This window comes from Protopterus annectens, chromosome 1.part0 (assembly GCF_019279795.1).
Source record: "Protopterus annectens isolate FY-2018-M chromosome 1.part0, PAN1.0, whole genome shotgun sequence".
NCBI classification, from domain to species: Eukaryota; Metazoa; Chordata; order Ceratodontiformes; family Protopteridae; genus Protopterus; species Protopterus annectens.
Window position 1 is genome coordinate 739,137,878 of NC_056725.1, and position 20,017 is coordinate 739,157,894.

Below are 20,017 nucleotides of genomic sequence, written 5' to 3' on the forward strand. Positions count from 1 at the left end.
GCTATAGACACACAAATGTCTGAATTCATGAGCCTACATTGCTTGCATGCCTCACATTTAAACATGTCAAGTACACTAAGGGTTTTTTCCCCTCCATGGGTGTCTTTGTCATTTTCAGATTAAACTTAGATTTAAAAACAAAACCTGTGTCCTATGCTCTATCTGTTACATTAGGTCTCCACTCAATGATTTAATAGGTCAGTGTTGTCTAATAATATTTTTCTTTGCCATCACATCAGTGGAAAATTAGTCATTCCTGAAGGAAAAGGAGCATTTGAAGGTGCAGAAACACTTACCCACTTCATGGGGTGGGCAGAAGTATGTTCATTATTACTAAACAGGTCCTGTGAAGAGATGGGGTAGTACAAACCAAAAGAACATGATCAATAAATCATTAATAAATCACAATGTAATTCAAAATCTTCCATTGCTGCCAATCCGCAGATGAATAAAATACCAGAAAAAAAATCTGTCCAACATAAAAACTTTTAATTGTCAAAATTGAGCACTTTCATCTATTCAGAATGCAGACTTCTTAAGAATGAATAAATGCAGCACGACATTCCTCCTTATATAGTGAACAGTCACATGATATGTTATATAAATGTAACTATGTTACTGTGTTGAACATATTTTGCCTGGTGTTTTATTCCTCTGTGGAATGGCAATATAAGTTGATTTTGTGATTATGTATCTTCAAATGGTCCTTCACCTTCTTATTATTGCAGTTGTCTCAATATCTGGTCCCTGTTCGACAACAAACTGACCACTATTCTGTGGCCACATCTCCAACTGCTTTACTTAATGGAGAACAAGCAGAACAACGGGTACCTCAGTATTTATTTCTTAATGAAAATGGTTTAGAGACCAAACATACTTTTTAATGACATTTTTAAGTTGTTCTAATGAAACAAAGGTGATTTTAAAATGTATAATTATACTGAAACTGAAATCTCTAATAACCGCAATTTGTTAAGTGATGGGCTGTCTTTTGTACCTACAAATAGGGCAAGCTTAGTTGAAGTGCTCATAGAATTGAAACTTTTCAGTAGAAAGCAACATTTTAAATTACTGTTTTGTAAAAATAACACTCATGACCTAGCACCTTCAAGCTACCACTTATACCTGTACCTACAATCCACCAATTATATCTGTACCTACAATCCACATCTTACACCTCTGTCATTAACCCTCCACTTATTTATTTATTTATTTTATTTTATTTTATTTTACATTTGTTGACAGGGATAGTCCGACTGGATATATGTCCATTTTCGGCAGAGGCCAGGGGAGAAAAGCTCCAATAGTACATACAGATACTCACTCAACAATAGTAGTAAAGCATGCTTTACAGAGTGTATACAGTAATACCATCATAAAGGACAAGAAAGATTTGCAGTCTGTCATTGTTGCATACTAGCAAGGATACACACATTCAGTTATAAGGGAAGCTAATTATTGCATACAATATTGTTTAGAGTATCACAGTGGAGAAGGAGTTAGTCGGGGTTGGAACAAGGACATAGCCAGTGCAATGTAAAGTACCGTTTGAGACTTTTTTTGAATAGAGATAGTGAGGGTTCTAAAGTAAGTTCAGCTGGACATGAATTCCAAGTTTTGCCAAGAGTGTTGGTAAACAGGGAGTCACCAGCTAAGTTGTTGGTTTTGACCATTTGAATCAGGAGTTTATTAGGTGAACTAAGTGTCCTGGAGTTACTATAGTGATTGATCATATTTTTAAGTGCCGGAGTATTTTCAGGTTGATAGAGAACTTTCTGTGCTACTATAAGTCGATTGTACTGAAGTAAGCTGGACAGTTCTAGCCACCCTAGAAGACTGAGGTTATGACAGTGGTGTGTCCTGTATGCAGAACAGGTGGCAAATCTAGCAATGTGGTTGTAACAGCTTGAGAGTTTAAGATCAGATTTGTTCAAGTTAGTGAGTATAGAGAGGCATATAGAAGGGTAGAAAATAGATGAGTGTGGACAATGGCAGTTCTAGCTAACACAGTTAGGAAAGTTTTATTTTTATATAGAGAGCCAAGTTTTTTATTAATGGTTTTGATAGTTTGATTGACATGTATGTCAAATTTGAGGTTACTGTCTATTATTACCCCTAAGAGTTTTGTATGGGTATCTAGGGAAATAATAGTATCATTGTTAGATGTTATAGTAAAGGAAAGTGGAGAGGACCTACTAGCGGAGGAGAAAAGTAATAGCTTGCTTTTTTAGGGCTCAGGAGATGATAGTGGATAATGAGCCATTTTTCAACTGTATTGAATGTTTTCTGGGATAGTGTCAGCAGGTCTGTCGGGGAGGAAGCCGAGCAGATCAGAGTCGAGTCATAAGCGTATTGGATGCATGCTGCATCTGGGATGGCAGTGTCAAGGTCGTTAATAAAGATTGAGAAAAGAAGGGTCCTAGAACAGAACCCAAGGGTGAGGGGTAATAGAGTGGATAATTTGTCCTGCCATAGGACAGCCTGTTGTCTGCCAATCAGGTAGGATTGAAACCACTGGATAGCATGGTTAACTAGAGAGGTGGTTTTCAGAGTGTGAGTGAGTAGTTGGTAGCTGACCATATCAAAGGCTTTGGAGAGGTCAAGGAAAAGGGCTGAGGATAGCTTGTTGTTGTTTCGGTTATGGTTTATGATGTTGGAGAAAGAGAGGAAGGCAGAAGATGTACTGTGATGTGGCCTAAAGCATTGCTGAGAGTTGGCCAATAGATTGTTCTGTACGAGATAGTGCAAGAGTTGTTTATGGATGCACTTCTCCATTATTTTGGCCAGTAGTGAAAGAATGTCAATGGGTCTATAATTTGACAGTTCTGTGGAACTGCCGCCTTTATGAAGTGGTATATAACATGGGATGTTTTCCAGATGGAGGGGATAGAAACTTCAGTGATGGTTCTATTGGTCAAGATGGAGATGGGGAATGCTATGACATCTGCAGCTTTTTGTAGGTACTCTGCAGGGAGGAGGTCTGCAGATGGGGTGGTGGGTTTTAAATTTTTAAGTAGGGAGCAGATAAGTGAGGTAGAGACTGGTTGGAAGCTAAAGGAGAGTTGGGTAGTAGGTGAAGCTGTGATTGAGTTAGAGTTTATAGGAGTTAGTTGGCTAGCAAGTGACTGGATAGTCTATGTGAAAAAAACTATTAAAGGTATTGGCAATATCATCCGGTGATTTTTGGGTAGCAGAGGAGGGGGTTGGAGTGGTGGATTGTCCTTGATGAAGTTGTTTATACCTGCCTAGAACTTTTGAGGTTTGTTTTGATGTTTTTGTTGAAGATTGTAATAGTAGTTTTTTTTGTCTAGCAGAATGGATTTTTTGTGTCATTCCTAAGCTGCCGATATCCCTGATGTTCTAATCTAGAGGGTCTCTAGTGGCATGCCAGGTGGCCCATGTTTTGTTTCTAAGTATGATTTTTGATTTAGTATCTTTTGTAAGTCACAATGTAACCTTTGTTTTGGTTCTAATAGCATGTGCAGGAGCGTGAGAATCAAGTATGGTAAAAAATGTAGTATTAAAGTATGCTACAGCTTCATCAAGTGGCACTTGTTTTAGGATTGACCAGTTACATAATTTAAGTTCATTTTGGAAGTTGGCAGGATTAAAATTCTTACTATTTCTGATTGTTTTGTATGTGGGCTGGAGAGGGATACCAGCTTTATACTTAATGAAATAGGTTAGTGAGTGATCACTCAGGTCATCAGGGAGAGTCCCTGGCTTATATGTTTGGGGATGATTACTTATAAGTATACAGTCTAGGATACTTTCTTTGCTATTGGGTTTACTGATCCTAGTGGGAGAGGATATTATTTGTGTGAACCCAAATAAATTTACATGGGTGGAGGGGGATTCAGGGGAGGAGGTGTTCCAGTCTATATTGAAGTCTCCAAAAATAATAGTTTCTTGGGGGTAGGTATTAGTTAACCAGTGTAGAATGTCTTCTAGGGTGTTTGTGTTATTACCAGGGGGAATATATAAACAGACAATATTTATGAATTTATTATTGTTAATTTGTAGTTTGGTATAAAGAATTTCTGCTTTATTAAAATGGGGTGTTTTTTGATATTCTCCAGTAACTTTTAATGTATTTTTGTAAAGTGCAGCTACCCCGCCTCCCTTCCTAGTACAGTGGTCTGATCTAAGTATGTTGTACCCAGGTGGTAGTACCTCATTATCTGCAATTGTAGGTTTAAGCCAGGTTTCTGTAAGAAAAAATATATCAGGGGAGTGAACTGCTAAGAGGGCATGCAGGTTATGTACTTTATTATTTATGCTTCTGATATTTAAGTGAACAGCCAGCAGTGAATTAGGGGGCTTCCTTAGAGGTTGATTGCTAATTTAGTTGGGAACATGGGAGCTTATGTCACCAGGTGAGGATGGGCCAGGGTTTGGGTGGATGTCTCTGTCCACTAAAAGATTGTAATGTAGACTGACTATGAGCTTTAGGAATTTAATTATTAGTTTTTCATAGTGTTTGGTTTTGGGATTGATACATTTGGATCTAGTAGGGTGGCAGATTATAGGGGGTGAGGAGTCAGGTAAGGGGGGGAAATTGTCAAAGGATCTATCAGATTTCAGAATACAGGTGCGGATGTTTGACATTTTGGATAGTAGAAGCCAAGATAGTGCTGATTTTCGTAGATGGTGAAGAGATATAGCATAATCATTAGAGGTAGCAGAGAAAATAATAGTGTTTTATTTTGAGGTAACTTTGTAAGTGGTTGGGACATTTTGGAGGGGGCTTTACTTTGTCCAGGATATTATAAGAAGAGAGGGAGAAAAATGGGCTATGGGAGGGGAGAGACTTTTGATAATGTGTGTGATGATGGTTGGATAGATAGAAGAGGGGGTGTGGTTTTACTACTATAAATTTAGGACTACTGGGTAGCGGGTGGGAATTTGGGGCAGGACGGGGTGCAGAGTGAGCCCGAGCATAGCGAGGGTGAGCGTAGCGGGTCTTAACCAGGCCACGAGATTCCTAGAACCTGTGCATGCAAGGTCAGTAATATAGGGAAGTAAAATGCTCTATTTCTTTTAACATTACGCTGCTGAGGTTAAAATTAAAGTTTAGGGGCTGTATAATACGATATATTCTATTGTAAGTTAGCCAGTTTAACAGTGCTATAGACCCAGTCTGGTTAATTTTAATTTGAACACACAGAGAGTAAGTTTAGAGGCAATAACCTTTGAAGTCTTTTAGTGATGAGGGTAGAACAGTAAAGGTGTCAGTTTTAAATCACATGGTAGTAGTATTCCTCTAGATTTGCAAGCCTTTCAGTGGAAGCAGTAGGTAAGGGACAGAACCTGATAAAGGATATTATAGTTAGCACCTTTTTCAATGGTTTAACCATTAAACTTAAAAGAAACATTAAACAAACATTTATACATGTCTAACACCTTATCAGTTACCAATAAGCATACCCCGAGATTCATGAAGCTCGGCGCAAGGCCGGCGTAAGGGCTGCACCGGCGGTGCAGTGAATAGCCGGCGTAGTAGCGCCATATGCATATTAATGAGAGTGCACCGCAACCACAGACACGTGCGTAGTGTACGTGAGCGAGCCCAAGTAGGATGCGTCCGGAGGCGTGGCTAAGCCGGCATGCGGTGAGCAACCTAATGTGCTGACTGCCACGGTCCGCCCATAATAGTAATGGCAGCAGCCAGGGCCCGTGCAGAATGAAACGCACGTAGAGTATGCAACATAGTACCCGTCCCAACTAAACGGAGAAGCAAATACAACCCACGAAGGCTTAAGTGTACCCGTCCAAGGAGCAAAGGATACGCATGAGACCGCGTTTGTTCCGCAATGCACCGTCAGTGGTTATACTCAGAGAAGGTGTACAGCAGCATGTCAGCGCCGCACCGACATAGGAGTAGCGACTAAGGTCACCACCTGTCCCACTTTGCGAGGGGCAGTCCCTCTATGGGCAGTTGTGTCCCGAAAAAATATTAAAAATGGCAAATGTGCTAAGATTGTAGGACATAATGATATCCCGTATTTAATGTAATGGTAGCATGAATTGGTTATTTCTGTAACTGAAATACCTAAATGACACAAGAAACAGAATAAGCAACCAAACTGCCACAACAATAAGCTTTTATTTAGGCAAACAAGTGAAGTTCTATGCTATATAGTGACCGTGTGTATGTGTCGGCCTGTAAACTCAGATGTGAGTCCCGGAAATATCCCACCTTGGCAACTGGAAAAGGTGGCAACCCCAGTAGCGACATGGGCATGGTCACCAGGGTTACCAGCTGTCCCAATGTGCCGTGGACAGTCCCTCATTGGACAGTTGTGTCCCTGCAAAAATCGAAAAATGGAAAATGACCTGAGATTCCCTGCCAAAAATATTCCCGCAATATACATGTAATAGTAGCATAAAACATATAATTTGTATATGAAACACATACATGGCATAAGAAACTGAATAAGGAACCCAAATGCTAACAGAATAAGCGTATATTATGGCAAACAAGTAAAGTCCTGTCAACTCCACTTACTGTGGGTATGTGTTGTCCTGCAAAATCCGATGTTCCCACAAAACATGTCCCACTATGGTCATTGGAAAAGGTGCCAACCATAATGGTCACAAGCAGTAGTGACAGTACATAGCCGGGTAGCTGTGTTGACATAACAACAGGAAGGAACCAAGATACCTTAAACACAGGCAAACATGTGCATAGCAGCATATCCCACACCCAGCAACGTCTCTGTCGCATACACTGGATGGCGTATGTTGAAGTGTAATATCCAGAAGCAGAACCCATGCATTCAGATGTAATACACAATAGCCTCATTGTAGCATGTAAGTCCCACCCATGTACACCTGTGCACCCAAACCTGCTAGCATCCGTGTGCAGCTATACACCTACACACAATGTGCATACCTGAAATGTGGTAAGATGTTTGTGTTAGGCAGTGCCACGCGGGCAAATACGTACCCCACATGTCACCAACCCACCTCAGGTACAGATATGGAAATGGCTGCATGTGAATGTGTCTGCAGAATGTGAACATCCCGCATGTGGTATGTACCCGTCCACACCATATAGGTTTGCATACGACACGGTGCACATAACTGTACACATGTGGACAAGTCGGGTTGTTGAACCACCGCATCGATGATTAGCTATGCAGAGAAGTCGAACACATATAGCGGAACACGTGCCTACCAAACAGGACGTCCTAACAGGGTGCTAAAGGCAAAGAAGGCGAAGGTGGGACATCACATGTGGAGAGTAGCGTTGCCGGACGGCCAAATACACACGGTCAAGGTAAAGGACGGAACAACATGCATATGGCGGATGGATGTTGTCCGAGAAATATATATAGAAACACATATGAAGTGCAAGTTTAGACTCGAAATACTATATAATGCATTGAATTGTACCGTACAATATGGCAGTAGAACTGATCATGCATGTAATTGGTGAAGCTAAGCTGTAGTGTGATGGAATTCTGACCCTGGCAGTAACCAGTACAGCAGGCTTATGTCTCTCAGCATTAATTATCTGCTGGGTGACAGAAAAATAAATGTATGTACATGCATAACATCACCCCTTCCCTGAGGAGGATGGCCTTGTGAGCTCTATCGAAGATAAGAGTACAACTCCTTACCAGAGAGACAAAGCAACGTATTAAGAAATGAACTGACTACTGTATCGGAACAGTCCAGGGTCCTTGAAACAGCTACAATCACAGAAGGACACTGTAATTGACCAGGTGCCTTGCAAGGCTGTGTTATTCTCATGGGAAAACATTTTAAAAGCACGACCTCAGCACCCACGTATGTATAGACTATTGCGGACCATAGTGATGGAAATGCCCTGTGACCGACCACGTCAGTAAGGTGGGCAAAAGCTGATTGTAAACACTATATAAAGAAATTGCTTACTGTATAGAGTCAGACAAAACTCTCATACTTGGACTGTATATTATTTTGCCTGCCTGTGTACACTACTAAAACGTTGTGAACCCGAGCCTCCTGTGTTATTGACTGTCACTTAGAAAAGCCTACTGATAACTACAGTCTGGTTTTAAAACTTATTTGACATTGTGATCCTTCTTATCCGGAATTCCCTTGGTAAGCTACAGGTCAGAGTGCATGGGTGGTTAGACATCTGCGCAGGAGAATTTGCCTAAATGGTTCTTCTTGAATGAAAAGACCTCCGACTGAATTGTTGTGTGTAAAGAGGCTGTCTACCGTCTGATCTGTGGCTGAAAAGCGGAAAACTGGATCCCAAGAAGAAAACGTGCAGTCTTAAACAGGAGGCCCAGGTAAGGAGTGTTTGCCTCTTTGTGTCTATTGTAGATCAGGGACCAGACTACATTGTGTTTCTGTTAACAGTCGTGATAGCGGGTCGAAGACCAATCCAAATAGTGTTAAATCTGAACATAGGTCAGGGGAACACAGAGCAGAGTAAATAGTCATTGTAGACACTACAGTGGATACAGGGAAGGAGATACCACGTGGTATGAGAGAAGGGTACGTAACAGTCGTGTAGAGGATATGGGAGATTAGTGAACAAACAGATCATGTGATCCGCGTTTGACGGGTGACGTGAAGTATATGCAATCGCAGAGAGCACATAATGTGAGATATTCAGCAAAATGGGGTAATAAATATGACATTGATGGTATATTAGACAAAATATCGTTACTGAAACATTGTAATCTCTGAAAATGTGATGCACATGTTCTAGGGTAACCACCTGTCCCACCCTGTGAGGGACAGTCCCTCTTTGGCCAGTTGTGTCCTGCAAACAAACCGAACAAATGGCAAATGTCTTGATATCTCAGGACAAAGATTTCCCAGATATCTTTTCAAATGGTAGCATAAAACACTAATTTTGTATCTGGAACAACAAAATATCATAATAAACAGAATAAGCAACTGAAATGCTACAAGAATTGGTAGCTCTCCTGGCAAAAGTGAAATCCTGTCCTATGTACTGGCCGTGGGTATGCTTTTTCCTGGCAAATTACACGTTCCGAACACTAATGTCCCACATTGTGCATTTGAAAAGGTGGCAGCCCTAAGATGTGCAGGCGACAAAACAGCGACAATTGGGTATCCGTCAAGCACATAGGTGGATTGAGGTAGTGAACCGAAGGGAACAGAACACTACAAATGCGAAAGCATCATACGTACACAAAGAAGATAATAATACAGTAGTAGCGACAGCCCCCCCCTCTACCACCTCCGATACCACATCCAGGATATGAAGCGGGAGGGCAGGCTAGTCCCCCACGTTATCCTGTGGCAACAGAGGTATCACAACGACCAAATGTAAGAGAAGCTATTGAAACCACATCCCGAACTCGTAACATACCTAGGGACACTCGAGTAAGAAGACAGTCACTAGAACAGAGTGAGGATATCTGTCAATTAATTGAAGTACCGAACCCTCATGCAGGACAGGAAGGCCAGGACCCAACCCCGTAGTGTATAGACCGTGGACACCAGATGATATCTGTAAAGTCACAGAGGGAATTCCCCATCTACAAAGTAATCGCTATTCACCATGCAATACCCCTGTATCTTCTGATCGGAAAACAAAGGGGAATGGCGGATGGTACAGGATTTACAAGCTGTAAATCATGTAATAATACCTAGGGTACCGATGGTGCCAGACCCACACACAATATTGAATGCTATGAACACGCCACAGAAGTATCTTACCGTGGTACATATAAGCTATGCTTCCTTTGCAATACCTATACATCCAGATAGTCCGTATTGCTTTGCATTTACATTCAGGGTAACAGATACAGCCATACCCGGCTATCGCAGGGATACTGTGAAAGTACAACGATATTCCCACAGGAGATGGCTAGCTACATTCCGGTGTTTACTACACGCGGGGCCAGTCAAGTTCTACTTTATGTGGATGATATTCTGCTTGCGGCCCCTACCCAGCAGCAATGTATGGAAGATACAATAGCATTATTGAGATATTCAGCAGAACAGGAACATAAAGTAAGCAAGCATAAATTGCAACTACAGAGAATACAGGTCAAGTACCTGGGATATGTGGTATCCAAGTAGGGTAGAACATTACATGACGATAGGAAGGTAGCAATTTCACAAGCACCCAAGCCAACTACCAAGAAGGGAATGAAGTCCTTTCTGGGCCGACTAACATTTGTCAAAGCTGGTTACCAAACAATGCTTTTGAATCCGCTGTATTGTCTGCCTTAATCTTTAATACACCTATGGCAGCACAACACATACTACACTGGATTACAGTAGCAGAAACAACTTTCTGCAGACTAAAACGATTGATAGCTTCAACATCTGTATTAGGTCTCCCGAATAATCATAACACATGTTGTCAGACTGTAGATTGTAAGCGGAGATATATGACGTCAGTCTTGATGCAACAGCATGGAAGTAAGCAACGCTACATAGCTTACTACTCATTGCAGTTGGACACTGTGGCATGGTCAGTGCCACATTGTGTACAGGCAGTTGTTGTAGCACCCATGGCAGTACAGGCCCCGGCCTTAATGTTATTATACCACCCTCTCACTGTGAGAATGTCTCATGCAGTTGCGATCATTCTGCTGCAAGAGAAGATAGCATTCCTGACCCGTGCTAGACATTTGTCTTGTTTGACCATACCACTGAGTCAACCTCATATGGTGATTGAACGTTGTACAACATTAAACCTATCAACGTCACGTCCGACACCTGTGTATGGCACACCACACAGTTGCCTATACGAAATGGATGAAATAACTACACACAGACATGATATATCACTGATATACCCTTAGATGATGCAGAGGTGACAGTTAATGTGTACGGATCATGTAGACAGAGTCCTACAGGAACGAATCAAGTAGGTTATGCAGTAGTTATTGATAATGAGATTGTAGACGCCCAACCCTGCAGCATAACGTGTCTGCTCAAGCAGCAGAATAGATAGCTTTAACACGTGCTTGTACTGTGGCGAAAAACTGATGTGTGGACATATGTCCCGATAGTCAGTATGTTGTCTGTACAGTGCATGTTTATGAGCAGCAGTGGAAGAATAGGGGAATGATAACATCCACCGGTAAACCGATTAATCATGCGCAATTGATCTTGAATGCATTACATTCCATTCAGTTACCCACTAAAGTAGCTAATTGTAAATGTGCAGGTCATAGAAAGCAACAGGATAACAGTAGGAAAGGTAAGGCATGAGCTCATGCAGCTGCAAAACAAGCAGCCTCACAGTTGGAAAGTGTTTGTTTGAATGAGGAATGACAATCCTCAGACATTTTACATGTAGAAATGTTACAAACAATGCAAACATCAACTACGAAAGCAGAAAAGCCGACGTGGGTATGACGAGGAGCAATCCTTGAAGACGGACTGCACATATCCACAGTGAGAAAGCCAATATTAACGTCTAATGTATTCAGATATGCGGCTTTGTGGAGCCATGGGTAGAGACATGTCTCAACAGGGGGGATGGTACATTTGGTTAACAGAATACCCCTAACATACGGAATTAGGAACCACATACAAACATCATGAGCAGCGTGTCACATTTGCAGTAGATATCATGCACAGGGAGCATTTAAACCGAAGGGAGTGAGTTTACCTACACCACCATAACCGTTCCGTACTATTTGTATGGAGTTCATACATCTGAATAAATGTGAAGGGAAGTAATACTGTTTAGTGATTACACATATATATAATCAAAATGGGTAGAAGCATTCCCAACCATGAATCCGGATGCAGCAGCAGTGGCAAAGGTGCCAGTAAAATAAAGTATCCCTAGATCTGGCATACTGTAAAGAAGCTACAGTGACAATAGAACACATTTAGTGAACCAGACAATCACGCAACCTGGGGATTATTTTGTATTTCCATGAATGTAAATTGCATGTACAACCCACAGTCAGCATGACTGCTGGCGTGTAAAATGGGATCCCGAGAAATAAGTAGAGGAGGTTGGTGGGTGACACCCAGACGAGTTACATTTGCTGTCTACCTCTAGCATTGCTGAGCATGACAACAGTTCCAAATGTAAAGTGTTGCACCCACTTCACAGTAGTATGTGGAATGGCATATCATGTGCCAGAGTGGAAAGCTGTCATGCCTGCAGAGCCGGAGGTCGATGGCTCATTAGCAGGTGACATGAGAGGATTGTTAACCAATAACACTGTTTTGCAGTTAAAGTCTTTTACAGATAAAGAGCAAGTGAAGCCGGACGCATAGCTGACACCAGTATCCTGTGTGTATGTCACTGTTATCCAAAGAAGATAATTGGCAAGTGGAAAGTGTGAAGGTCTGTACCAGGTACTGTTGGCAACGCCTACTGCAGTAAAGTTTGCAGAGAGGTCGTCCTGGGTCCACCTCACAGTTTTCAAACCGGTAAAGGATATCAAGTCTGATTTACATCTTGTAGCTGATATACCATAGAGCCTGAATCACCCGGTATGTATAACAATACAAAGCAACCCCAAAGACATTTGGTTTACTGTCATAATGATTATACACCTATTAACCATGTTTGTGTTTACTTTACATTTGCTGGGACCTTACCTGCATATAACTACACGGATACAAATAGTGATACGTGATGAACTGGCCACAGAGTGTCTTCCACACTTCAACAAATACCTAGGCATGACGTGTGCATGTACAGACTATGAACATTTTAAATTGCTGTGTTTGTACTGCCATACCTACATCATATGGAGGACTTCCGATGTATGGTGTCCCCTTGGGGATACATTGAGACTTGTGAATATTTACACTTTGATACAGGTTCTGTGAGATCACAGGACAAAGTGGCACTGTACTTACCTGTTACACAAAAAGTAATTGTATGTTGTCATAAACATGATACAGTTCAAGTTGGTGGGAGTATTTGTAACATAACTGTGTCTTACAAATGTCATATAACAGCCAAAGATCACAGTACTACTTGTAGCACCATTCATTATCTGTATTGAAGCTTCATGAGAACAACGTGGAAGGATGTGCAGAAACATCCTGAATTGTATAAACAGTCCTCTGTTATAGACAGGAAGATGTTACATGCAGAGGTAACCCGCATCAGTAGTAAAGTAGAATATTGTTATGTTGTTTGTGGGAAAAAGCATATCAATGGTTACCTGAGAATTGGTCCGGCAGTTGTTATTTGGGTTATCTGGCTCCAGTCACATGACATACTGCACAATTGCCTCTGGGTACAAACGAACTATAACACATATAGCTCGAAGAACTGGGAACACAGTCGAGAAACCTACTAATCCAGTGGGTGAAATGGAAGCTGTTCTGACATTCCAGTCTTCTGCAAGAGATAAAGGAATATCGATTCATATGGACTTGAGTGACAGCGTCATAACCTGGGCTGGAACACTCCCAGCTTGTGGAGTAGTGAAATCAATCAGGGAACAGAGGAAGTTGTCAAAACCTGTCGGAGGAATGATGAATGTGACTTTCCGCTCTTGAACTTGTGACTGATGAACTGGATGCAATGAGAACTGTTGTGTCACAAAATGTAATAGCGCACGACTGCACCCTGGCGGCGAGAATTGGTACGTTTACTAAAGAAGATCGCTGTGCCCAACTACCACATAAAAGACCAAAATCAACGCCCACCTAGAGGTAATACAGCAGGTGTCATCCATGGCGGAACCAGGCCCAAACCCACTGACGAACCATTTCCACAAACCATTTGGTGGATGGGGTTCAGTCATACTGAATATCATGATTGCCATTTGTGTTGTTCTGCTCATATTGGGAGCATGTGTCTATTGCGGGATACTTTGCATGTAAGTATTAGTCAGGGACTCTGTCGACGTATCTGTACCCAGACTATGTATCAAGACCTGTAGTGGTATTTGTCAATACAAAATGCAATCCTTCTTGAAATGTACAACAAATTACTTGCCTAGTTAAACGTTCCAGAGAGGAAGAGGCTAGGGAATGAAATAATGTTGTATATGTTTCTGGATAGAATAGAAGCAATCAAAGGAGGGAGAATGTTAGCAAAATACATATTTAAACATATATATGACGTGCTACTTTAGAAGCAAATAGTGTATAATGCATATTATTCTATCTTACAATATGGCAGTAGAGCTTATCATGCATGTAATTGCCTGTAGTGTAGCTGCAGTGTGATTGAACCCTGACCCTGGCAGTAACCAGTGCAGCAGGTGTATGTCATTCAGCATTAGTCATCTGCTCGGTTAGAGAATAATAAATGTATGTACAGGTATATCTGTCATCCTTCCACTGAGGAGGATAGGCTTGTGAGCTCTATCTAACACAGAGTACAGCTGCTCACCAGAGAGACAAAGGAACCTAGTAGGAAATGGAGTGACGACGGGATCTGAACAGTGTTGGAAGCGTGACAGAGCAGAATTTAGCGAAGTACATTCTAATTGACTATGTGGCTCGCAAGGCTGTGCTATCCTCATGGGAAAACATTTAATAAGCATTACCTTAGCACTGTTGTAGGAATACAATCTTGTGGACTATAGTGATGTAAATGCCCTGTGACTGACCACATCATTAATGTGTGCATAAGATGATAGTATACACAATGCTCATACAGCTGTAACATGTATAGAGTAAAACAAAAGTCTAAACTTGTACTGCATAGTTCTTTGCCTCCTGCTGCACAGTAGTAAAACGTTATTAATCTCAGCTTCCTGTGTTATTGACTGTCAGTTTGAAAAGACGAATGAGTGTTACAGTTTGATTTAAACAACGTAATTGACAGATGTGTATGTTCTAGCATGGGAATAGGTCAAGCCAACCATCACAATGTCCATGTGTACCACATACAAACAGCCAGTAACACGCAGTAGTAGTGCATGAAGGCATACACGACTGTGGGAATAGTACAGGACATATGGCACATGCCAAGTGCAGATGCATGACACAAACCCCAGGATGGGTGTCCCTGCAAAGAGGAACATGTGCCAACCACACCTCCCACAGATGTACCGGCAATAAAAACACATGGCAAACACACAGAAACACTACCGTCCAACACACGACTGCAATGGAGCCTGGTCAGACACCAACATGAAGCATGCACAAACAGGGACTTGTGTAATGTTTGCCTTAACACCCCCATAGGCCAAAGAAGAATAGAAAGAACATATGCATGTAATGTTGTGAAGGATGTGTGGTAGTCCTCAGTATCACAGTGTTAGGGACACAGATACACTGTCATCAACTGTGACATATGTGCACTGTACACAGCATACCTGCATGTAATACAGAGGACAATCATGTGCCACAGAAATATACACTGGATAAAGAGGATAGGGGATAGACAAGTGTAAATGTGACAAACTATGAATATAGGTTCATAGGTCCATAGGTACAGGGTAGGCCATCGTCCCAGGTTCAGCCATAACACTACACCATAGTTAGGATGACTTTGCCAACCTTCTGTGCTTCAGATAAAATACTCATGATATTGCTGTACCTCCGTCAAGCAGTGATAATGATGTAATCCCTGGCCTATACCTGCAATTCTCCATCCAATGGACAACATACCCATGAACAAGGCTATGAAGGATCTCTGTCTCACATGTACTGTGATGTAGATCCACAGCATTGTGAGTGTCTGGGTGATATATGTGTCACTCAAACACATCCCATTAATGACCGTGACAAGGTTCATGTCACCTGCCCTAGTGGTTCTGAGGGATGCAGATACAGTAGGTGAAGCATACACATGACATATGGGTTGACATGGCCTCGTATGTCAGGCACAGGTCAACACTAAACAGCAGGTATGTGACTTAATGGGGCAGGGGTCCTACAAGTGGGGCAGCATTACACAAAATGATGTCATCCTGCATCTGTACGACAATTAACCTATGAGGGCTTCCCAGCTGCTGTAGGTGTATGGTCAGATACAGTCTGAATGGGGCAATGTAGTAAATCATAGGTGTAACACGTAATGGGTACAAGGAGACAATGACCTAGCCTGATGTAGATGTGAATCCCTGCACAAACAGGTGGGCAATGTAGAAGTCCCACAGAACCACGATAGCAACGTGTGTGTTGAATGAATGGTGACCGACAAACTCTGTCCCCTGATCCCTGGTAATCACCCCTGTGCTGAGTGGACAGCCACCTATATGCTGGACAGGGGTGACCTAGTACTTCTCGACAGGTATGATGTTGCATTACTTAGCATTTAGCTGTGGGCCATGTCCCTGACAGCAGATATGCATATCTGGGAGGCCCCTTGAAGGATATCTGTGTCAGATGTCCGTCCCACTATGGCACCTGTTTTGCAGTCATCTACAAACAATGTTGCCCATAACACCCCTGTGTGTGCCTGTACCGTGGAAATGTAGATGTATGACAGGAGTGGACCCACGGAAGGGCCCCATGGGACACCACATGCGACAGGCAGTAGGTCTGACATGCTGCCAGCAAGTATGACCGTGTGGGTTGTGTCACATAGACAGTTTACAACACATTCTGTGATGTGCGTGTGCACATCCGAGCCAATGGGTTTAGCAACGATACCTGAGGGGGTAATGTGGTGAAGGCCTTTGCCAGGTCGAGGTAGGCTGTATGGACTGCAACACCCCATCAATGGCCTCGGTGACTGTCCCGAAAATGTCAACCATGCTTTAAAGGCATGAACCGCCCCTGAACAAGACAAACCATGTTGGATGCAAAGTATGTATGTCCCCTATGCATTCATGTACGAGCCGCAGTATGATCCCTCCCCATGTCTTTGCAGATAGGTCTCCTCATGGTAATGGGACAGTAATAACCAGGCTCAGTGGAGGCATTGGCCCTGTGACGTGGGACTACCGTTGCCATGCGACACAACCTGGGTACCTTACCTGAGGTGAGGCTACAAAGAAATAGCTGTCCTAACTGTGGGTCTAATTCCTCAATGAGATAGTGGAGTACACAGTGGGGTCACCAGCTGGTCTCATGGATGCTATGTCCACTACCCTGGAGAGAGCATGTCCCACCTGTGTGTCACAGAACATTTGGTGACCACAAACCGCTGGTACAGACATCTCCTCATGTGTGGGGGAGGGTGTGGAGATGTCCTCACTGGACTTGTCAGCCTGTATGTTGGCAATGTGTGTATGTTGAGTAAACTCCACCTCTTTGTGAACCCAGTCAGAGCATATGTGGGAGTGACCTCCCAGGTGTTGAGCATAGCAACTGAAGGTGGTATGATTGTCAGCCAGGTCCATGTAGGTATATCTGTGGAATGTGCCCTGGACCATGGCATGACAGTGTGTAACTCTACACATATGATGACCAAGGGTGTCATACCTCACAAGGTGTCTGCTCCACCTTGTAGTAGCCACCTCCTCGTGTTGTACATCCTGTGTATGGCTGGGGTACACCACACTGGATGCTTGGCATTGGTACAATGAACCACAGTTGGGTAAGTGAATGCCTGGTTCATGCAGTCCTGTAGGTACTGGTAGATGGCAAATGTGATTGATGCAGTGGCTGCAGTACTGTCGACCACTGGCTCAGGGTCCTTAAAGGAGACCACAGTAGTGTGCAGAATTGTGTAGTCTGCCTCTGAGCAAGCAATGTGTATGGTAACTGGCAACACTCACAGCAACGGATGCCAATAGCAGAAGCCAATGTCCAAATAACATAGATTAACTTCTGCATGACAATATGTCTTATCATACATGTATTGACACGTGTCTGCTAATTACAATTGCAAATGGGCGGTAAGACTGGCCTAAAGTTCCCGTGATTTACACAGTCTGGAGGTGTTGTTCCGATAATAAAGTGGCAATACCTCCCAATCGTGACCTCTGGGTATTAAAGTGGTTGTTAACCTGCAACATTGGATGTACACCATTGGGTTCTGGTGTCGGAAAACATGGTTCCTGTACCACTACACAGTATGGGTAGTCAAGCAGACATCCGCGATTGTTGAACACACAGCATCAGTGAAACCCACTGCTCACAAGGACACAGTCCGACAAGCTCTACACTTTACATATGCACAGTGGTGTCCATTGTAGGACCCAAAAATTGTCTAAAGACAAGAATGATGCCTTATTTCAACGCCTACGTGAACTCATTGTCGTCACAGGTACACATATGCACCGCAAGCGTGTTTAATGTTGATGATAGCTGTCCATGAAATGCAGCACAGATGCACAGAAATACCCAGGGTACCGGGTCCATAGAACTGCGTCCACATCACAGTCCCGCACACATGAAGGATGTGTAATGGGTACTGTCGATTGTTGCAGTCAAGGGATTCTGGGTATGTAGACTCTGGGCTCGGTGTTGTTTCGCAGGCAATCCTTTGTCCCGCCCCGTGGGAGGGATGTGTGCGTAGCACCTGCCTTACTCTCCGCTAATAATGCAAACCATCCACCGGAGAATGCTAAATGCAGGTGTGAAATGTGTACAGCCCTATACTAGTGTCCAGTAGGCAATTGTCATGGATGGACAACCGTATGGCCAAGATGGCACCCACAACTGCAAACCCGGGGAAATTACACAGCAGCGGTAAGGCATAACACAGGAAATACACATAGGGACTACAGTTGACATTCCACATACAAAGTCGGACCGCCGTGCCAACACCGGCGTACACAGCACTCAATCTGCCAGCAACAGAATGAGGAGCACCCGCTACCATACAGCGGAACAGATGTGCGACCTGTGGAACACATACTAATGGCACACCCACAACGTCAAGTAGGATATGTAAACTATGGCATTCCCACCTATGAAGACAACATGGTTAAATGAATACATAGGTGATCAACATGTTCGGTGGTGTTATGTTGAAAATACAGTGACGGATATGTCCCATTGGGATGTCTGAGGTTTATATGAAGCAGTTGCTAACCAGCATCTTTGGATGTATGACATTTGTTCACAGTACTAAATCACCTGGTTACGTAGCACCATGTAGAATGGGTAGTCAAACAGACATCCGCGATTGGGGAACATACACCAGCAGTGAAAAGCACTGGCCAGGTGGACACAGTCCAGCAACATCTAACCTGACATATGCACATTGGTGTCCATTGTAGGACCCAAAATTCCATTCATTGAATGCCTGCTAGCTTCCTGCATTACCCACGTGAACTCATTGTCGTCACCACGTCACAGGTACACATATGCACCGCAAGCGTGTTCAATGTTGATGATAGCTGTCCATGAAATGCAGCACATATGCACAGAAATACCCAGGGTACCGGGTCCATAGAACTGCGTCCACATCACAGTCCCGCACACATGAAGGATGTGTAATGGGTACTGTCGACTGTTGCAGTCAAGGGAGTCTGGGTATGTAGAATCTGGCCTCGGTGTTGTTTCGCAGGCAATCCTTTGTCCCGCCCCGTGGGAGGGATGTGTGCGTAGCACCTGCCTTACTCTCCGCTAATAATGCAAACCATCTACCGGAGAATGCTAAATGCAGGTGTGAAATGTGTACAGCCCTATACCAGTGTCCAGTAGGCAATTCACATGGATGGACAAGCGTATGACCAAGATGGCACCCATAACTGCAAACCCGGTGGAATTACACTGCCGCAGTAAGGCATTACACAGGTAATACACATAGGGACTACACTTGACATTCCCCATACAAAAACACAGACAACCAGCTGAAGAAGTCCAAAGCAAAGACGAGGTACTGTAGACACCGTCAGCGACCACTCAGAGCCCACCAGGAATTAAATGCAGTCACCATAGTTTATTGAAGCTCTTTTCGTCTGCTTCATAAGCAGACTTATTCAGAATACATACAATGCAGTCCAACCTACTACATTTAAAACCCTTAATTGGTCATTAAATTAGATGTGCTAAGTATTAATTAAATGCCTTAAAGGCAAACAAGCAAACAAACTTTACTTGGGTTACAGATTCCACACAGTGAGTACATCAGACATTGCTTGAAAGGTACATTCTTCATAGAAAAATAGAAATATATGTATATATATGAAAGAAGAACCAACATAATGTTTTCCAAATGTCTGACTGTTTAAGCTACATATATATGTTCTAC